We start from the raw sequence: 23,945 nt of genomic DNA, 5'->3' as shown, positions 1-23,945 counted from the left end.
ATCTATTACACTCAAAAAAAGATCTTTTGTTCAAACTACTTATTTAAAATGAGTTGAAACAACACAATTCTTATTTTTTTTGGGAAGGACAACTTAATTGTTTTATGATCAATTTACTTAAATTTGTAAATATGATTAGGTTGACTTAAGCGATTTGTGTTGGGACAACATGAAGGAATTGTGTGGGACCCAGCAGTTTAACAGTGTACATTTGAAGAGTCAGACCCAGCTGGAATAAACCAAAAATTAAAAGGATAGTTCATCCAAAAATTAAAATTCAGTCATCATCATCATGTGTTAATTTTTTTTTAGTTCAATTAACTTGACTTTTCTAGTCATTTCAATTCACAATTCAAACTAAACATATTGCATATTATGAAAATTAACTTATTAAAATATCATAAAAACGCTTGTTGTTATGACTTTTCGTTAGTGTGTTTGAGTTTCGCCTGTTGATCACAAAATAAGTTATTTTGAAGAATGTTGGAAAGCAGCAGTCACTTACTTCATACTATACTAGATGTCAATGGCTGCTGCTTTCCAGCATTCTTCAAATTAACTTTTCTAGTCATCTCAACTTACATTAATCAAGCTGAATAAACATATTAAGTTAAACTTTGTATAGCTTAAAAGTTATTTGACATCTGATTAACTAACTAAAATTATTACTTATTATAAAAAACTGATTAACTTTTACAATATGATAAACATCCTTGTCATGACTTTTTGTAACAGTTTGTTTGAGTTTTTTTCTGTTAATCACAAAAGAAAATAATTTGAAGAATGTTGGAAAGCAGCCACTGGCTTCATACAATAGATGTCAAAGGCTGCTGCTTTCCAGCATTCTTCAAATGAATTTTTCTAGTCATCTCAACTTACATTAATTAAGCTGAATAAACATATTAGATTTCTATAGCTTAAAAATTAGTTGACGCCTGAAAAATAACTTATTAAAATAAGACAAAGCAACATAAAAATATTTGTCTTGACATTTTGCCGTTACATTTGTTTACAGTGTAGTTTCAAACACATTTTAATTTATTACACTCAAAAAATGATCTCTTGTTCAAACTGCTTAATTAATATGAGTTGAAACAACACAATTCTTATATTCTGGGGAGGACAACTTAATTGCTTTATGTTCAATTTACTTAAATTTGTAAATATGATTAGGTTGACTTAATCGATTTGTGTTGGGACAACATGAAGGAATTGTGTGGGACCCAGCATTTTAACAGTGTACATTTTAAGAGTCAGACCCAGCACGAATAAACCAAAAATTAAAGGGATAGTTCATCCAAAAATTTAAATTCAGTCATCATCATCATGCATTAATTTTTTTAGTTGAATCAACTTAACCTAGTCATTTCAATTTACATCAATGAAACTGACTAAAATATTACTTAAAATTAACTTTTGTTATTTTATATTATTATTATTTTTCAAAGTGTATTAAGTTATTATTTTTTTATAATATAATAATATATATTTTTTTGCTAAACTAATAATAAAAATAAAAATTGTTGTTCAAAAAAATATATTAGATGAAAACGGATTAACTTATTAAAATATCATAGAAACACTTGTTGTCATGACTTTGTCATTTGTTTTTTTTACAGTGTGTTTCTTCTGTTTAACACAAAATAAGATATTTTAAAGAATGTTTGCAGGCAGCAGCTATTGACTTCATACTATGTCAATAACTGCTGCTTTCCACCATTCTTCAAAGTATCTTCCTTTGTGTTCAACAGAAGTCAGAAATCTATAAAGCTTTAGCACCACTTGAGGGTGACTAAATGGTAAATATTCTCTTTTGGGTGAACTGTCCCTTCATTAAATCGATGTTATGTCAATTCAGAAAACAAATCATGATGACAGTTACCCTTGAATGTTTTTGCACAATAACATAGCTGCAGTTAAAAGTGAATGTCAATAAATAATCCATTTAAAGAGCTGGCAAACATCTGGTTTCAACCATCATTGGCATGTGATTTAGCAGGATTAAATGTGTCATGCCGGATTTTTGGGGTTGGATTAATTTGGAGACACAAAAAGCCACCGGTGAGGGGAAGGGCAGAAAGGTGGAGAGAACTGGAGAGAGAGAGAGAGGGAGATGATGTACGGATGCAGGGAGCGAAGGATGGATTCCAGAGGTGGAGGAGGAGGAGGAGGAGGGGTTTGAGGAGAAACACTGAAGGACAGAGGAATGTGATAAATGGTGTGTTTGTAATGGTTAAGGCAGAGACAACCAGAATTGTGGAATTAAAGTGAGTGGTGTTGGGCAAGAAACGAGAAAAATAAAATGTAAACAAAAAGGACTGGTGCCATTGGTCAATATCAGTGGAAAGAAAATAGGGAATTATGCACTGTAAAAAATTTGACCTTAAATTCACAGTAAATTACTGGCTAATAATTGCATTACTTTCACAGTAAATTACTGTATGTAAATTCACAGTAAATTATTGTGAGGTAGTTCACAGTAATTTACTGTGGTTTTGTCACATTAAATTATTGTGAAATTACAACCATATATTGTAACTTTACAGCAGATAATAAAGTCTGTTACTGTGATTTCACAGTATTATCTTGTAGAATTAACTATATTTTACTGTGAATTTGCAAAACGATTACTGTGATTTAGCAGTAGGTTGCAGTTTAAATACCTGATTTAACTGTAAAGTTACAATTATATCCCGGATTACTGTAATTTAACAGTTTGGTGCTGTAAAATTTCAAAGCAATTTTAGGTCACACAAAAATGAAAATTCTATCTTGATTTACTCACCCTCAGGTTGTTCCAGCTCTGTTAAAAATGTTTTTTTTGTTAAACACAGGAATAAAAATATCAAATAATCCTCTTTGTGTCCAAACAACCTGAGGATGCGTAAATGACGACCGAATCTTCATTTTTGGGTGATCTGAGAAGACTCTAAAATCAAAATAAAAACAAACACACATACATTTTACAGATTTATTTAACAGCTTAATGACATCTGTGTAAACATTTCAGAAAACTTTCAAAAGGTGAAGGTGAAGCCTCAAAAAATACTATAAGAACATATTCATAAAAAAATCTGACATCATATGTAGCATACATATAAAAAGCAGTGCTTCAGAGTGCGCTCTCTCTGTCTCTCATTATATATATATATATATATATATATATATATATATATATATATATATATATATATATATATATATATACACATGAGAGAGAGAGAGAGAGACAAAACTTCTTGCTAAATTAGGCAGTCGTCTATTCAAGGTCAATCATTTTCCTGATAATTTTACACACTTGCTGGTTGATGTGTCTCTACTTCTTTGACTTCGTCTGTCTCCCATCTCCAAACTGGTGCCCAAAAAGCACCTATAAGCAAAAGGGCAGACAAACAGTTAGCTTCATACAACACTACTGGGACACTACTGCTGCACTACAGAGCAAAATTACTGTTAGCTCAGTTTGAACATGCTGACAATACTGTAGCTCAGTCAAACTGCAATCATTTAAACAAAAACATCTGAAAAACATTTCCATCACAAACACACAATCAAGAACAGTCCAACAACAAATAGTGGTTTTAATGACCTAGGCAGAGCATTTTAAAACAGTTGATTTGATTTACATCTTCTGTTTACAGACTATAATCTAATGCTGGGTTCACACTTATTGCAAAGTTAACACATGCATCACAGCACTTGCTCTTGAATACTAGCAGGATGTTTCTTGCATCAAGCTAATTTTTTATGATTTAAATATTAGGAAAATTTTGCAAAAAAATTTGATTGAAGTGATACAGCACTTGTGTTGTATTCATTTCAATCAAGTTTTTTGCAAATATTCCAAATATTTTTCAACGTTTTTTGAGTTTCACTTAATTTGTGCTTCCCAGTAAAAATTTCCCACTATTTATGCATTTGCAATGACTTGTATGTAATCCACTCACCTGAATAGGTAACTTCACATATGGTATAAGAGCCCCATCCTTTTAAAGACAGCTTCCCCTCTGGTCTCCAGCACAGACAAACAATTTGTGTCTGCAACACGGCCCTTTATAACAAGGGGACAAGGGGAGTCATGACTTGTGCTCCTATACATTCCTTGTTTAACCCCCCCAAAACAAGCCCTCAGTTACAATATTTATTGTAGACATTACCTTAAATTCCAGAGTGCAAAAGGCAACTTCAGTATACTTCAGTTTCAGACCAGATTCAAAGTCAGTTGTGAAATCCAGGTGAGGTCCCATGACCACTCGACCCTCCAAGGAATAAGACTAAAAGGGGGAAAGAAGGACTAAATTAGAGGTGTTTGTGAATAATTAAATTTTTTTGTAGAAACAAAGTTGACATTCCATGCTCTGCCTATTAAAAACCAAGCAAACAAACACACATGCCCAGTAAAATTGCTAATAAAAATAAAAACTATAGTTTAAAAAAATCTTTGTCTAATATTTACTACTACTGGAGGTACTGGTGGAACTTCTGGAAGAAGAAAAAGAGTTTGTACAAGAAACTGCTCACAACAAATCTGTGGAAAAACCTGACATTTAAAAATCTAATAAAAATGAGGAAGGCATCAACATTACCTTTAATATTCAAGCGAGGGTTGATTGGTAGCATCAGTGTTTCAACATCAGTGGCTGTGGCTGCAAAAAAATTTGAATATAATAAGAGTAGAATAAGACTCAACCTAACACACGCACACACTCTATATATATATAGGTTTAGATTGTGATAATGAATTTAGGTTATATTTGTGTGCTCAGAATTTACACTCACCTCACACTTTAGCTATTATCAGGTACACCTGAACACCAAAAAATAAAATCTACAGTTAGTGACAATATACAATTACTTCTCATTAGTAAATGTTAGCACTGCATTAACACCAGTGAGAAATATACAATATGTACTGTGTTAGTGTTAGTTTAAAAGAATACAACTGAATTGTATTATAAGCCTCATTTAATAAAACAGTTAAGACTTGTTTCATAATGAGTTTAGTTTATTTAACTAACTTAACGTTAACGTTACAGTGAACAAAATTAACATAACGTTACATGATGGTCACTAACCGTAACGTTAACTTAAGTGAAGGTCAGAGCTTACCTTAACGTTATAGTCATTTCACCTTTACTTCAGCCTTGTACTGAAACAGAAAATGCAGTTAACAAGAAGTTAATTAAAGAAAATTCCCTTTCTTTTTTCAGGAACTAACGTTAACGTTATGCTAATACCTCAGAAAACACTACAATCACCATCTGGCGTCGTTAATTTCTTGCTTTAAAAAAAGGCGCGCTTAAACCCTGTCCGTGCGAGTACAACTAAAGTACTCGGTAAATTCCTGTTAAATGACACGCACTATACAGAAATACACATAAAACAATCATTTAACGGACAAAAGTCATATTTTAACACTTACCGAGGATGAATCCGTTGGGTGAAGAGACGACGGCGTTGTCTGTGGTGATGGCGCTTGTTTGCGGTCGAGTCGAGTCAGTTCTGTTCAATGAATCGGCTCCTTTAAGTGAACAGTAAAGTGTCGAATTCGGCTCCTTTAAGTGAACAGTAAAGAGTCGAATTCGCCTGAAAACGATTCCGTTTTGTATAATATTGTAAGACGCAAACATATAATTCATTAATATTTCATCATATTGCTTGGTTCGTGTACTGCTTGTACACGAATTGCTTGTTGATCACTTCGAGCTCATGAACACGTCTGATAAAATATCTGAATCTGATTCAATGTCACACGAGTCCTGAACCGAAGCAGTGCAAAAGTAATATATTGATTGTAATATAAAGTTAATTATTTTCTTCGCCATTCAAAATATTACATATCTCTGACTTTAACAATAAGAACAAAGTTCGTTTGGAGTGTATTGAGAATTATTATTTTTTCCTCCCAGGATTCATTTCGCACCAAGCTGCATCAAGCTGTAATGGTGGATGAGAAGGCACATAATATTATAAATATTGCTTGTAATATGTAATGAAATAAAGTTTTAACACTTTTTCATGCGAGAATGTAGTTCTTCAAAACTCAAATCTGTGGACTGTTAGTAAAGATTGTGTGTAATTTTAAGTGTGTTTTGCCTGTAGCGGAGATCTATGACCTCCAGGCGGTAACGGCGCTCATTACTCATGTATCCGCCGAGAGGCGCCTGTCTTCAGGCTAGACATTGGGACAATTGCTCCGTCTTCGATGGCTCTATATGCGTCCGAAAATGAAGTTTTAACTGTTTTTCATGCTAGAATGTAGTTGTTTAAAACTCTAATATGTGGTTTATTTATATAGATAAAAAAATAATAATTTATATATATATATATATTTAATTCTGAGATTAGTGACCTCCAGGCGATGACAGGTGCCCAATACTCATGAAACCGTCTAAAGCAGACATTTACCCTGACATTGAAATAATTGTTGGCTGTTTAACAGTCTTTGGTTTCATTAATTAATTACTTTTTATTCCAGTTTATTATGTTTTGGCTAAGCACACAGTTATGTTCATTAAATATTATTTCCTATTCTATGTTAACTGTATAAAATTAAATAAAGGTGCAGTACAATCAAAAAGATGTTGGTAACCAAATCGTTTTGGGGGCTATAACATTCTGTTATTATCTGTTAAAAGTTCATTTGTATTAATTTCTACGTTGAGTTAAAAAAGGTTTGAATTTCTATAACTAACGTGCAAAAGATATAGCCCTTTTCACAGTAATTTGCTGTAATCATGCTACCTGCCGTAATTTCACAATAAAATTATGAATACAACATATTACTGTGAATTTTTCAGTTAAATACTGTGAAGGGATACTAATGTAATTTACTGTGAAAAATTACAGTAACTTGTTGTGAAAACCTGGAAATTTTTTACAGTGTGTTTTTCAAATATAAAATTAAGCTTATTTGATTTAGTTATTAAGATTTTTTGTTGCCATTTTTATACATTTATAATATTTTAATATTAGGGCTGGTCAATTTGGCCTAAAATCTAAATCTCAATTAATTGAACATTTTAACTCAATTACGATTAAAGAACGATTATTTTAACAGGTTTGGTACAGTAAATATGGTCACATTTTTAAATAAGGGTACATTACTTGAATACAAAATAATTGAAAGAAATACACACTATATCTACTATCTCTGATTATATATTGAACATCAACATTGAACAACTGAAATTCAAACATATGCATGAATTTAAAACATATTCATAAAACTAACAGTCACGTCTTCTTTTAAAAAGTGACGATAAATAATTTGCACTTTTGAAAACAAAATAAACTATTTTCAGAGTTTTTAATATTCAAAGTAGAAAATAAGCAGTTTTTCTTCAGTTTAAAATAACTCTTGTATATATCCTGTAAACAATATTTTAAACAGTGCATTTCTTGCATCTTTTGTAAACCAATATTTCAACTTTATTGTAATGGAAAATGTCTCAAGGCATCGCTGGTGCAGCTTCCAGTCATCGTCAATGTATTGCAAAGTAACAGAGCAGAGTTCCGTGACTCCACAAGCAGTAGGGAAAGTGATTGGAAAAAAATCGACCTGGAAAATTCTGATTGAAATTGACAATCACAACATTCAATCGATTACTTTTCGATTAACTAACAGAATGCTAGAATTGTAATATTTTTATTATAAAATATAAACGCATCATTGTTTTTACTCATTATACAAGAATATGTTTTAATTTCAGTGTTTACAAAAAACATTTTACTTTTAATTTTTTTAAGCACAATTTACATCACTATAATGAAAGAAATTGTGAAATATAAACAATGGCAGAATTAGCATTTTATTTTTATGCTGTTCAAAATTTTTTTTATAAAATACAGTAATTTTAATTGTATTTTTTAACCTTTTGATTTACAGAAAAATCACCATTGAAAATTATAATAAGTACATAAATAATTAAATAATTTATGAGTTATTAAAATACTATTATGTTTAGAAATAAAAAAATCTTGAACAGAAATTGGGAAAAGAAAATATACGGGGAGGGGCTAATAATTCTGACTACAACAGTATGTAAATTCATGAAAAACTAGACATGTAAAAATGAAAGAATTAATAGTCATGTGCCATGATATCATCATTATAATGTTATAATATTATCGTCAGGAAAGTTACTTTTGAAAGGAATGCATTACAATATTGAGTTACTTATTAAAAAGTTAACTAATTGCTTTACTTAATTGCTTTTTAAGGTAAGTAATGCGAAACTTGAAAGAAATTATTTAAATTGTGATATATATAAATAATGCCAGTATTTGCATTTTATTTAATGCTGATCAGAATATAAAAAAATTATACACTGTTTATTATTGTATTTTTTAACCTTTTAATTTACAGAAGAATCACCAAAGTATTACAATTTTAAAATTATGATAATTACAAAAAACATTGAACAATTTTTATGCAAAAATAAAAAAAAAACAAAAAAAACATTGACATTAATATGTAATATGTATGTACAATACATACTATTTTAAATGTAACATTTACAAACATCATGGTGTTATTGCTTAAATAGTAGTCACTCCCTGGGACATTTATATCGAAGTTGATTTTTAGCTTTACCATATTAGTGTTTCGTAGCATTTAGTTTTTATGCGGTGGGTTGTTAGGCCAACGCTCAACCTGGACGACCAGGACATACACACATGCAATACGGACAATTTAGCTTACACAATTCACCCTCAGCACATGTCTTTGGGCTGTGGGGGAAACCAGAGCACCCGGAGGAAACCCATGCGAACGCATTGAGAACATGCAAACTCCACACAGAAATGCCAACTGACCCAGCTGGGGCCACCGTGTCGCCCAATATAGTAGTACAGTATAGTAATAATATAAAATAGAAAAAACGACATGTTTATTGGTATTTTTGCATAGATATTTTATACAATATTTATGATTAAAACAATATAATAGCGATTAAGTGTGTTTTATAAAAACATAGTAGATGCCTTACAGCAAGGAAGTGTCAGTAATGAAACATTGGTGTGAAATGATCTTGAATCGATTCATCTTTTGAAAGTTTTCTTGAAGTCGCATCATAACAAACTGTAGATTTACTGCCTTCTGTGTCGTTTTCTTATTGTCATCTTTTTTTTCTTCCTAAACCCTCTGCTATTTTTTTGTCCTCAGAGTGGCCATATTCGTTTCTCTGTCATTCTTGAGAGATAAAAGCCATGGTTGTTTATGCTGAGTCCTAAGTCAAGCTATTAATTTTAAAGGGATTTTCCAGCCTTGATTTGTGGCTCATCAGCAGACCTGAGTGTGTGTTCTCAGAGCAGGTGTAATGCTTTGTATACATGACAGCGTTTTACTGTAAACACTGTTGACTTCATTGGGCTCTGGAGTTCATGGCCGTCAAACACTACTCTTTAACGAGAATTTCTCATGTTTACATTCTTCATTCGGGGAGTGAGGCAGACACTGTGCCTCTGGTCCTGGTCGAAACCGTACAGACGCTACCATGGAGAACTTCTGACTGACTGAGACCTTCCTCTTCTTTTTTTACACAGTGAAATGCTAGAAATGTTCTCATATGATAATTTGTCTTAGTTTGTGATGTGAATTAAGGTCAATTTGTTTAATAGAATTGTAGTGTAGTTAATTTAAAAGGATTTGAAAATAAAATAAGTTAGGGATTGAATCAAATGCAATCATATTAGTTTCATTATTGTACAGATAAATGTAGGATGAGAATCGATTTTGTCCATGGGCATTTGATTGCATAGTTATGGATTGCTATTGGTGGTTCTCATGTGAGTGACAGATTGACTCCGCCTCTCACTCTAGTAAGCGTAAAGCTGCGGTCACACTAGAGTTTGTGCAAAATTCTGTCGTGAGGCGCTGCGAAAAGGAGCTGGAATAAACAAGATGATTAGACATGTAGAGTGAGCGATTGCTCCATGTTTTAAATTTCTGTCCAGAGATGTCATGTTTTGACCCTCGATTGGTCTCACGCAATAAAGTGATGCGGTTTCGCAGGTCAGAGTTCACCAAGCTTGAACTTTGCACCAAAGCAACCTGCGAAACTTGACACATGACCCTGTGTTTCAGGTCTGACGCATTCGCGTGCGTATGAATGGAAGTCTATGGGGAGACAAGTCCAGTGTGACCGCAGCTTTAGTCAGAAAAAAGTAGAGATGTTGTTGAAGAGAGGAGGAAGAGGGGAATATGAGTGTGCAATATGCACATAATGTTAGCTGATATTTGTGTTTTTGACAACAATAATAATCTTTTGTTCACTGTGTTTTTTTTTTTTTGCTAAATATAAATATTAACATTTTGTGCTAATATAATATCATATACATACAAAAATAAGTAACACAGTTCTGCTTTTTCACAACTAAGAACCCATGACCATAAAAAAAACTATATATAGTAGTTATTAAATCACACAGTAAATGTAAAAAAAAAAAATAAGTATATAAACAAACAAACAAACAATAAAAGTAACAAATAATAATAATAAATGAATTCCAAATAGTGTTGTTAGAGAGTTTGGAGTGGCTGATATGTTAAAACTTTTTCAAAAGTATATAATATTTTAGACCAAAACTGTCAATCTTGGGGTGGTTTCACACCTGCCTTATTCAGTTCGGTTGAATCGCACTAGAGTTTGGTTTCCCTGTTGGTGTGGTTTGTTTCGGCTGGTGTGAATGTAGCAATCGTACTCTAGTGCGCACCAAAAGCGGACCAAAAACGCGTACCGAGACTTGCTTGAAGAGGTGGTCTCGGTACGCTTTCAAACGAACCATGAAGCGGTTCGCTTTTAGTGAGAACATGATCCAAACTAAAACAGACCCAACCGCAAAAAGTACTGGGCCTTTTTTGGACTAATCCAGCTGCCGTAGGCCAATGTATATAGCTACAAACTATATAGTATACTATGAGCAGGGATACATTCAGCCAGCGCAGTTGTAGCTCCATAGTCAAAAGCGACATTTTGTGTCTGCCGGTTTGTTCCATTGGCATTTTCCCACACGTAAATTCTGACCAATCGTAAAGCAGTTTAGGAAATACGTTCAAAAACATCTGACCAATAAGTGATGGGAATTTTGTCACATGACTACATTTTGGTTCTTTTTAACTGGTTAACTGGTTGGTAGGGATGTAACGGAATCAGAATTTCACGGTACGTTAATACCTCGGTATGAATGTCATGGTACGGTATTTATTGAATCATTTACAGGAAAAAACAAAACTTATAAAAATACTCCAAAAAAGTGCCAAAAGTGTCAATGACATACAAATTAGCCATCTATCTGTAAGCTTTGAAACAGGAACTTCAATTTTAATAACAAAAAAATATTAAACCATGTAAAAAAAATAAAGTTTCAATTTAGTAGTGTTGAAAACTCATCACATTCAACATTTAATCACTCACTCACTTAGATAGAGATGGGTTTAAAGGAAAATTATCATATAAATATAATCTGGTAAAAGCTGGTATCTCTGGGTATTTACAATGTCCCCTGCAACAGAAAAAAACCCTCTCATTTGGGACTGAGGTTTCTGGGACAAGAGAGATATGACTTGGCCCAGGTTGACAGCAGTGGGTAACGTTGTGCATTGTCTTTCTCCCACTTGAGAGGACAAACCATGAGTAAGATAGAGGTCTCATGTCTGCATCAATCTGAACAGTGTGCTGACAACACCGCTATTCAGTACGCGCGCGACAACACAGCTGATAAGAACTCGCGCGACAACACCGCTATTCAGTACGCGCGCGACAACACAGCTGATAAGAACTCGCGCGACAACACAGCTGATAAGAACTCGCGCGACAACACAGCTGATAAGAACTCGCGCGACAACACAGCTGATAAGAACTCGCGCGACAACACAGCTGATAAGAACTCGCGCGACAACACCGCTATTCAGTACGCGCGCGACAACACAGCTGATAAGAACTCGCGCGACAACACCGCTATTCAGTACGCGTGCGACAACACAGCTGATAAGAACTCGCGCGACAACACCGCTATTCAGTACGCGCGCGGCGACAACACCCGCTTTAGAGTTTTCCAGCTCTTTTTCACCCCCGCTTCTAGCAGCACACTCCATTTCCGCATTACTGGATCTGTAGCGACAACAGATCGCAAGGGATGATGGTCAAGCATGGGCTGATGGGAATTGTAGTTTTCGCTACCTCCCGTTCGCTTAATTCGCCTGAGCAAATTTTTCTCAGAAGACCTATAGTTTTACCGAGTCATGCGACTACGGTAATATCGAAAAAAATTAATATTGCAGTATGACGGTATTTACAATACCGTAACATCCCTACTGGTTGGACTTACAGATGTGAAAGCACCCATGGACAAGACCAAAACATGTGTGTGAGTGATTTGCTGGAGTTTGTTGACACCTATTACAAGTATTCTTGACTGTGTTTTGAGTGGCATGGTAGCTCAGTGGTTAGCACTGTCACCTCACGAAGAAGAGAAGGACGATGGTTCGAGTTCCAGCTTGACCGGTTGGCATTTCTGTATGGAGTTTGCATGTTCTCCCCATTTGCGTGGGTTTCCTTCGGGTCCTATGGTTCCCCCCACAGTCCAAAGACATGTGGTATAAGTAGGTAAAACAAATTGGCCGCAGTGTGTGAATGAGTGTGTATGGTTGTTTCCTAGTTCTGCCAGTAGGTGGCAACATCTTCTCTTTCCATTATACCTGCCAACACTCCCGTTTTTTCCCGGAAAACTCCCGGAAGGCCCCACCCCCTCGCTTTTCTGCTTTTTGGTCCAGTCCGGCTAGTTTTTTGGTTCAGTCCCCATGCGCACCAAACCCAACATGCAACCATCTTCATAGCCGCTCCCCGCTCTTCAGTTTGTGCGCACCTTCCCTACCGCTCTTCACTTCGTGCGCACCCCTATCATCCCCCCCCTTGCCCTTCACTTAGCGCAACCAGCCAATCTGACTGCCATTTCTTTACATTTCATCTCTTTGTTGCAGCAAAATGACCCAACATCTCTCTTCCATGTATGGTCTGTAACGCAACTGTATTCTGCTTCCAAACTTGCTTGTACAAACTGACATTAATCTTTAATAAAGGTGTCAAAACAGACGGAATCCAAAACATCTGCTTTATAATGTTGCCCACCCTGTTGACTATAGAGTCACTTGACTAAAATGCATCATCACTTTTGAAAACCTCCATTTTCACAGTCCACACTGCAACACGAAAATAACGTTTTCAAATTTATCCACTTTGGACAGCGTTTTCAAAAAGATTCATTTTTGTTTACTTTGTTTGAGGCCAAAACGAAGAGATGTGAGGGTGTTTTTAAATAAAAACATAATAGTGTGGACATGACCTTAGAAACGTGCTTTGTGATTGGCTGCAGCTGAAATGACACCTACTATATAAAGATGTCAAGAGAATCAAGAAAATGATTTGATGACTCAAATAATTCATTCAAAAACAAGTTCATTCGAAAACATGATTCTATTGACTTATTCCTTCTGTATGACGGTACATGTGTGATTGAATTGATGGCTTGCTTCAGTTTTTAATTGTGCTCCACATCCACGATTCTCAGTGAATGCTCTGTGTGTTTGTGCTCTGTTTGTTTGTGTTGGGGGGGGGGGGGGGGGGGGGGGTCTGGGTGGGTGATCTTAAATGAACATCTATTGTGGAGTACAGAAAGACAAAGCACAAAAGACGAGGCAGACTGAGCTGTTTGTCTGATTTGACCCTCAGCTGTCAGAGGAAAATTTTATTGCTCTGAAAGTTGTTTCACTCAAATATATACTTTGTCTTGGATGCTTTTTTTTCCTTACAGCTTCTAGAAAAATTGTATCAGTTGTGAAATTTTAAGCTTATATATTGATTATGATCATGCGTCTATATCAGGGGTGGCCAACCCCTTTCCTGGAGAGCCACCTTCCTGCAGATTTCAGTTGCAACCCATATCAAACACACCTGCCTGTAATTATCACATGGTGTTCAGGTCCTAATTAATTGGTTCAGGTGTGTTTGATATGGGTTGCAACTGAAATCTGCAGGAAGGTGGCTCTCCAGGAACAGGGTTGGCCACCCCTGGTCTATTTTGTTGTTTATACGAAGTTGGTAATTGACATTCGATATTCAGCATTTACATAATTTTGTACTATATATATATATATATATATATATATACACACACACACACACACACACACACACACCCGTACACACACACAACAGTTCTGTCTGGTTCTTGAATGTGATTGGCTGATAGCCGTGTGATATTTCACCAGTAATGTCACACAAAGGCCTCTTCACCCTTCACCTCTGTGTATTACTTCACCCACATACAGCCAGCAACAGAGAGACACTACAGTTTGACAAATATTACTGTTTTTAGACAACAAAATGTACTTTTGAGGCTTGTTCAGTTGAGAATGTAGTTGTTTAGATTGCAACTATGCAGTTTATTTGTAAGAATAGTGCCTATTTTAAAATATTTACAATTTCTGAGAGCTCGTCGGCGGCCAAAGACAGTTGACGTTGTCTATCCACAAGATGGCGCCAGAACTGCTTAATAAGCCCTTGCTCAGTGGGTTCTCTTGAGCATGAATAAAAAGCTGAAAAACAGAAGCCTTGTGTTTTTTAAGGTGGACTGGATAGAGTCAATAAGAAGCTGCGAATAAGAAACTGGATTCAGCCTTGTCCCTCCTTATCGCAAACACAACAACGGTCTGGTGAGAAATCTCTGTAGACGGAAGGCATTTCATGTCATGTTCAGTCTTATAATCTTAAAATGTGAGCAAAATTTGCTGTTTTGTCATCACCTTAAGGGGGTCACACACCAGAAGCGCCACTTCACATTACGCTATAGAGAATAATTCAAACACTAGCTCTAAAGTGACGTTGGTGAATTAGTAGCAAGTTCTGCTTTTCTGACATCAGCTGCAGATGTTTATGAATGGCGGAAGAAAGTAGTTCCTACAAAAGGGTTTTAGGCTCTCTGTGTTTGATTTTCTTTTTTATGTACAAGATTGTGACGTCAAACTGTTGTATAAACGCAATATCACACTTGTAGCAGTGTGCTATGGCTGTATATCAGCACTGGTGACATCTTGCATTTTTTAAATGTTTCACGTACCGATGACAACTTTGTTAAATTAACAACTAAAATTGCTGTGTTTTAGATGGCAACATCACAGAGTAAATAAATTAAATAAAATAAACGTAAATGTTCTTTTCCTGCAGTCACTGATCCACAAAGCTAAGTCCATCCTTAAGGGATTCACACACCTGATGCGCCATGCAAATGACTTTGGAAGTAACGCACACTGTACGCGCACATTTACATGATATTTAAAATGAAATTATTCAGATAATGCTTTGTGGTGTAGCAGAAATATGAACAGTGTTCTGGGTCGTAGTTGCTGACTGCAGACAGTTGCTGACTTGCGGCACTGGTGTGCATACCCTGATGTACACCTATGTTTAAAATCTAAAATGAATGGCATTTCATGGCTTAGCACATCCAGTGTGTGATGCCCTTTACGATGGTCTTGCTGCAGACAGTTACAAACCTTTTTTGTTGGAACTCAAACTACTAGCGATCGAAGATTTATGTTAATTTGGCAAGCTAAATGCATTCTGTACTGTACAGGACTCATAAAGTAGAATGATTGACACTGAGCCATTTAGGGCGCAGAACACAATGTGCTGTTAAAAAAAAAAAGCATGTCAAATTGCACAAAAAAAAAAAAAAATCTGGGAAACTGTGAGGCCGCAAAGGGTGAGCCACCTTAAAGTGTTTGACCATTGTAATTAAAATTAATTAATTTATTAAATTTAAATAATGAATGAATTAAAATTAAATTAAATAATAAAGCATGTGCACGTTTGCTGCTGTAGCTCACTATTATGGTTTAGATTGTCTCACATGTGCCTGTTTTCTTTTCTGGTAATTTTACTTCATTTATCTTGACATTTTATATAAAAAAAATGTAAGGGAATGTGTAATGTGTGTATTTATATAGCGCATTTATCATGTACGGCCATGTGTCCGAAGCGCTTCACAGTCATTGGGGGGGGGGGTGTCTCCCAACACCACCACCAGTGTGCAGCATTCACTTGTATGATGTCACGGCAGCCACAGGACAACGGTGCCTGTGCGCTCACCACACACCAGCTCTATATAGAGAAAATAGTCCCTTTCACACATACATACATACATACTTTCTGGAAAATTGCCGGCAACAGTTCCTTTTTAAAAATACTGGTAAACTTGTTCCGGCAGTTTTCCTGGAAAGAGAAGTTGTAACATTACCAGTAATTTGCCAGAATGCTGTGCTGTGTGAACGCAGATGGAAAATTGCTGGAAATGAGCGGCGTTCGTCTGACAGGTCCATTTGCTATGGCACCCTCCCAATGAATGTTGAATACGACGAAATGGCCAAGCATCCAGCCCGAATGTCATTGAAACTCCAAGTGTTTTTACAAGAGAGAAGTTAAAGGCCTACAAGTCTTTGGATGCCAACAATTCTGTTCTGTGTGGTCATGTGCAAGACATAATGATCCATGATCACCAGATTCAAAAATTTGTAGTACTAAAAACCGAGGTTCTGCCTAGCCAAAGACAAGGAAAAAAGACAGAGCTCTAGAAGGCCTGGGTAATCATCAACAAGCAAAACAACTGCATTCTGACAGCGAACACACCTGTACGGCAGGGTATGTGAAATTACACTTTTACATTTCATTCTGAGCATTCAGTGTCCGTAGTTTAACCATATTTACCTGCTTTTGCTGAAATCATTGCTGCAATCAAAAACGAGTAATGTGTATAATTCAGCATAGCGTGAACTTACCTGAAATTTAATGAGAACTCCAGGGTCAAGCATTTTTTATTAGGTCCTCACTCCATTCAGCTCTCTTTTACCCACAGATGTCTGCCGTTGGCATTAAAAGCAGTGTGGTGTACGGTAAAAGTTAGGTTTTCCTTTTTTTGTACCGAATTCGGCATCCTACCGCACAACACAACATGTTTGCTATTGCAACCAGTCTCTTTTTGCAACCGGGAACCCGTGTGACGTCATGTGCAACGTAGGTTGGTAATTCCTCTATGGATAGAGTCAATTCAGTGGATGGGGATGATTAGGAGGCTATGATGGTCGAGGGCCGATGAAGGGAATTTGGCCAGGACACCGGGGTTAAACCTACTCTTTACGAGAAGTGCCAGGGGATTTTTAATGACCACAGAGAGTCAGGACCATGGTTTAACGTCTCATCCTAAAGAAAGATTAAAAGGAATATTTGTTCATTTTTTAATTTTATTTAAAAAAATTTTACCAAAAAAAAAAAAAAAACAGACAATTCCAGTCATATTTACACACACATTTATAAAGCATTGCTAATAGGCATTTGTTGCATTCAGAAATGCATTCGCAAATTTAAAATAAGAAACAATCATTAATTGAAGCCGTAGTTTGGAAAAGTACTTATAAGTGAAGTAGGCTGACCGACTGAAGGTGTTAAAAGGAATTCTGGGAAAGAGTTATTGGCTTCTGTTTGTTCGTTTTGGAGAGCCGTGGAGTGTATATTTTTTAGATATTTACCTGCAGATAACTAGCAGCGAAACCCCCTGTGACATAAGAGCGCTCAGAAAGCGTTTTAGCCCTAAGCGGCTTACAGAGGGTCCGCTTGCCCCCTCTCTCTAATGCACTGGATCATTCCTGGCATTCCTGACAGACTTTTAAAAAACAGAATGAGGTGCGAGTAATGCGTCTCTCACTCTTTCTCACTATCACCGCCTCATTCTGACTCCATTAGTGTGACAGTGTGCAGACGGGGCGAAGGAGAGAGATAACAGACACACACACACACACACACACACACACACACACACACACACACACACACACACACACACTCATCATATATACTCTCTTACACACACACCCACATACATTAAACATACTCTCTCTTACACACACACACACACACACACACACACATCATATATACTCTCTTACACACACAACCACATCCATTAAATATACTCTCTCTTACACACACACACACACACACACAACACACATCATATATACTCTCTTACACACACACACCCACATCCATTAAATATACTCTCTCTTACACACACACACACACACACACACACACACACACACACACACACACTACATATACCCTCTTACACACACACCCACATACATTAAATATACTCTCTCACACACACACATACACACACACACACTCTCTCACAAATACACATACATTATTATACTCTCTCTCTCACACACGCACACACACACACACACACACACACACACACACCATATACTCTTTCACACACACATACATACATATACACACACACACACACACTCAGACATACATGCATATAAACAGACACACACCCACATCTATTACAGATAATCTCTCACACACACACACACACACACACACACACACACACATTACATATACTCTTTCACACACACACACACACACACACACACACACACACACACACACACACACACACACACACACACACACATTATATAAACTATCTCTTTCTCTCACACACACACACATACATGTATGTATATATACACACACACACACATTACATATACTCTTTCACAGGCACACACAAACACACACCTAGATACATAACCACACACACACACACATACATAAAAATAAACAGACACACAACATATTACAATGTATTACATAGTCTCTCTGACACTTGCACAGACACACACACACACACACACACATTACATATACTCACTTACACGCACACAAACATACATATACACACAAACACACACAGATACACAAACACACTCTCTCACACACACATACATTATATATACTCTTACTCACACACACACACACACACACACACACAAATTACATATAATCTCTCTCACAAACACACACACAAGCACATTACATATACTCTCTTACTCACTCACACACACATACATAAAAACACACACACACTAATACACACACACACACACACATATACATACATAAACACACACAATAGCAAATGCACACACATATTAAAAAATACTTACACACACACATACACACTCACGCATACATACATACATACACACACTTACACACAAACAAACACAAATAAGTTGGTTTTCATGTTGAATGGGTACTTCATAAGTAGGGCTGTAACGATACACCAAACCCACGATTCGGTTCGTATCACGATTTTTGACCCACGATTCGATTCGTATCACGATTTTTTATTTTATTTTTTTCGTGTGGGGTGGGGAAAAAAAGATTTTTAAAACGATTTTTAATTAAATAAAATTTGAAAAATCTTTATAAACTAAACATCAAAGAACAATATTAACTTTGCAAATTATTAACAATATAAATAGCCATATATAAAATAAATAAATAGGCAAAGCTATATCACTTCTGTTTTCTTTGTAACAAAATACTGTTGAAAAACCAAACTAAACTCCATTGTTTAGATGGTTCAAGCATGTTGAAAATTATTTTTCAATCAAGTTCTCTTGCATAGAAAAAGTAAATTAAATAGCTAGGGATGCTCATTTCGTTAATTTTGCTAACCGACAACCGCCGCTCATTAATCGGTTATTAACGGTTAACTGGTCAGATTACTATTAATTTTATATTAAACAAATTGACGTGTCTATTTTGTGTATGACACATTAAATATTGCATTTTAAAATACTAGTTTATTTTTATATATTAATAGCGGAACAGAACAACAGAGCATCTTCACGCACCTGCAGTGTTTAGCACAGAAGAGCAGAATAATCTAAATAAAATGAATAAAATAAATAGGACTGCCCTAAATTATTTTCACTTAAATAATTAATTTATTTTACAAAACGAAAATACTGACTGATTCTTTTTAATAACCGGCATAGGCTTTTTTTCCAATCATATGTTTATTTCTTCCGTCAAATAAAAATCGCTGACTTCCTCAAATTGCTTGCTCCACGGAAAATATGCATTTATTTAATGCCCCGCTGTTATTATTATAATCACAAAACCTTTTACATTTTAATAAAAATCCTTATTTTAAAGATTATGTCCTGATATAGCCTATGGTTTCCTCTCTCTCCCTCACGGCTCAAGTGCGCGCGCTGCCTGATGAAAAGACAACAACACGCGCGCATATGTTGACTTTTTGTAAACAGTTTGTTTAAATATGATATTGCATTAATCTGCGTACATGCTTTAAGCTGTAAAATAAAAGGTAAAGCCTATTTGTTGCGTTTATTACGCAGATCCAGGTCAACATAAGCGCTAGTTTAGTATCAACAGGTCTGTATCAAACAGCAATATTCTTCTTCCATTTTGCTTCTTTAGCAAATGTGTCTGTAGGCACGGGTTATACGTTATCATCCCGCAAATTAAGTATGCCTTGCAGTTAAACAAGTGGCCGAAAACAAGGCGCACCGCACTGCCTTTATATTGACAAGGAAAAAAGAAGAGGCGCGGTCCTCTTATAAACGACTGAATCAGCTGGGTATCGATTGTGCAAAAGTGTTGCTGTCTGTCTTGTTACAATTGTAATATTTAATACTATTGTTATATTCAAGATTTGTATATTCATACAGCTCTGGATAACTTAAAACAACGATTAGACCTTCAGAGCGGTGTTAATGCGTCCTGAAGTAAAGCGAAACGGCTATAAACTCCAGCAAGATTGAGTGATTATATGCAGAGCCATATACCTTTATCTCTAAATAAAGTAGGCTATAACTATAGAAACTGTGTTTATTTTAACTGAAAGCTTCGTCGTGTTTTCTGACCGCACGCACCTGTCAGTCAGCACTCCCAAAGGTTCAAACAGAAAGCGCACTGCACGGTTACAGAAAAGTTTGGCTGTTACCTGACATCTGGTGAACGCCCATCCCTCTCTGCGCAGCCACATTAACAGTGTGAGCAAATCATCGTATATGCGCTGAAAATCCGGCCGCTTTGACAGCATTGGCAATGTTTCTGGCGTTGTCGGTTGTCAAGCGGGGTTAAGTTGGTTTTGTTTTTGATATTCTTGACACATTCAGACGGCCCCTTACTAAGAGCTCCGTGCGAGCTCTCCCGGCTAAATATTGCGAGGGCTTAAACGGAGCAGTGCTTGTAATGTCGAACGAAAAAAAGTGTTAATTAGCTCAACTTTTGCAGGCACGCGTGACGTTATTGGAAAGGTATGACGGGGTGGGTGTGTCGCGATTCTCCCTTATCACACCGCGACACAGGATCGTAGATCTGAGTGTCGCGATTTCGATTTTATATCGTGTATCGTTACAGCCCTATTCATAAGACATGATGTTTCAGTACAGGCGATAGTCTCCTCTTCCCCCAACCCTACCTCTAAACCCACCCAAAACAGCTTCTGTTTTGTTTTACATTTACAAAATCTTTTTACCTTCATTCTGTGTGAACTCTGGGCTGTTTTCTTCATTGGGATCAGAAGAAATGATTGTATTATTGTAATCGAACATTACAAGGTCCCCACAACATAATGAATATCAGACACACACTCAGACTCTCTCACACAGACACACACTCGTACATGCTGTGGGTGGGGTGAGATAAGGGCAGGGCACAGGTCATACAAACACACACACACACACACGCATGCCAACGCGCACAAGCGGGTTTTGAGCTGAATGCACTGTATTTAATGGAGCTCACTGGTCGTTGTGTAGGAGTTGATGTGTTGGATCGCAGCCCATTCATGAGCTCCATAACATGGAAGCTCACCCCTTCACCACCCAACTGGACCATTACAGCACTCCGTTTATTTTACACACATTTATTTACACCTGAAAAGCATCACACACACAGTTGTTTGGATTGTCAAGCATGATGCTGTCGTGTAAATAAATGGCCAGTAAAGGATTTCTAGATTTGAGTTGGAAATGAAGGCATGTTAATGCTGGGGCGTAGTTATATTTGCACTAAAATGAACTGAAGTCTTTATCAAACTCTCTATGCATCAGGTAATAAACTTTTTTTTAAATTACACTATCAGGCCTGTAGCCAGCTTATATAAAGGGTGGTTATTATTTTCTGAAAAACTGAACCTTTTTGCAGTCATTTATTATTGACTATTATTGCATATTTTTATTAGTGACATTTTAAGAACTATTTTTGCTGTATTATCTTGTTGGATGGTGATCATAACCACACTTTCTGATGTATCAAAAAATATTTCCAATCATTTTGTTAAATAGCTTATCATATTATTTTACTATTTTAGTGTTTATTTACAAATGTGCAGTTATGTAATAACACGCACACACACGCACACACACACACACACACACACACACACACACACACACACACACACACACACACACACACACACACACACACACACACACACACACAGTTGAAGTCAGAATTATTAGCCCCCCCTGCATTATTAGCCGAGAGCAGAATTTCTCAACAAATTTCTAATCATAATAGTTTTAATAACTATTATCACCAGTCACCAGGGCTGATATACAGCCATAGCACACTGCTACAAGTGTGATATTGCGTTTATACAACAGTTTGACGTCACAATCTTGTACATAAAAAAGAAAATCAAACACAGAGAGCCTTTATTTAATCTTTGCCATGATGACAGTAAATAATATTTGACTAGATATTTTTCAAGACACTTCTATACAGCTTAAAGTGACTATTAAAGGCTTAACTAGGTTAATTAGGTGAACTAGGCAGGTTAGGACAATTAGGCAAGTTATTGTATAACGACGTTTTGTTCTTTAGACTATCAAAACAAAATTTAGCTTAAAGGGGCTAATAATATTGACCTTAAAATGGTGTTTAAAAAATGTAAACCTGTTTTTATTCTAGCTGAAATAAAACAAATAAGAAAAAAAAATTAAAAGGGGAGCTATTAATTCTGACTTAAACTGCATATATATATATATATATATATATATATATATATATATATATATATATATATATATATATATATACAGATCTTCTTGTGCGCTCTCAAATAAACACTGCTGAAGTGCGATTTAGTGCGTTTATGTAACAAGTATGTCTCCAACATTTATTAGATTTGCTAGGAATATTTATGAATGTCTCCAATAGACATAAATGAATGTAGCGGAAACCATACAGTTAAAGTCAGAATTATTAGACCCCCTTTGATTTTTGTTTTCTTTTTTAAATATTTCCCAAATGATGTTTAACAGAGCAAGGAAATGTTCACAGTATGTCTGATAATATTTAAATTTTGCAGAAAGTCTTATTTGTTTTATTTCAGCTAGAATAATTATTAGCCCCTTTAAGCTATTTTTTTTCAACTGTCTACAGAACAAACCATCATTATACAATAACTTGCCTAATTACCCTAACCTGCCTAGTTAACCTAATTGACCTAGTTAAGCCTTTAAATGTCACTTTAAGCTGTATAGAAGTGTCTTGAAAAATCTTTAGTAAAATATTACTTGCTGTCATCATGACAAAGATAAAATAAATCAGTTATTAGAGATGAGTTATTATGATTAGAAATGTGTTGAAGAAATCTGCTCTCTGTTAAATGAAGTTTCACAAACTAATTCCGAGAGGAGCACGTGATATGATTGACTGCAGCTGGCTACTTATCTACACTCATTAGCTAGCCAATCAGATTGATCCAAACTAACTATAAGTAGCCTAGTTAGAACTACTCCCTTATCTTCGTTTTTCTGAAGAAACCCCCCATCCACCCCTTCTCCTTCTTTCCTCCTTTACCAGGGGAGCTCTCGAGAACCACCTGATCTCGTACTCCCCTCACATGCTCTATGGATCAAGCGGGAGCCCTGGGCTCAACTATCTCCGAGCTCAGGGTTCTCTCCCGGAACAGCATGCCAAACCTGCTAACTTGCTAACAAGTTGTCAAACAATATCTAAGTGTGAACTCTTGAAACAGAA

At 35.9% G+C, this 23,945-nt stretch overlaps 1 protein-coding gene and 2 long non-coding RNA genes across 20 annotated transcripts in view; 1 reads left to right on the top strand and 2 right to left on the bottom strand.

Annotated features, from left to right (window-relative positions):
- myrf (myelin regulatory factor) overlaps positions 1 to 23,945 on the top strand; it is an 87,001-nt gene that overhangs the window by 2,211 nt on the left and 60,845 nt on the right. The gene's annotated exons all lie outside the window — the stretch shown is intronic.
- On the bottom strand, positions 3,251 to 4,266 carry LOC141380850 (uncharacterized). The gene is made up of 3 exons (XR_012400143.1): positions 4,158 to 4,266; positions 3,948 to 4,051; positions 3,251 to 3,370 (listed from the first exon to the last, which is right to left on the bottom strand). It is a non-coding gene; the product is annotated as an uncharacterized lncRNA (long non-coding RNA).
- LOC137489315 (uncharacterized) lies at positions 4,592 to 5,498 on the bottom strand. Of its 2 annotated transcripts, none has more exons than XR_011008724.2 (4): positions 5,423 to 5,498; positions 5,110 to 5,149; positions 4,780 to 4,807; positions 4,592 to 4,646 (listed from the first exon to the last, which is right to left on the bottom strand). It is a non-coding gene; the product is annotated as an uncharacterized lncRNA (long non-coding RNA). The 2 variants fall into 2 exon arrangements; XR_012400151.1 differs by having other exon boundaries at positions 4,599 to 4,640.

This window comes from Danio rerio, chromosome 25 (genome assembly GCF_049306965.1).
Source record: "Danio rerio strain Tuebingen ecotype United States chromosome 25, GRCz12tu, whole genome shotgun sequence".
Classification (NCBI taxonomy): domain Eukaryota; kingdom Metazoa; phylum Chordata; class Actinopteri; order Cypriniformes; family Danionidae; genus Danio; species Danio rerio.
This window is presented reverse-complemented; position numbering and strand designations above follow the sequence as displayed.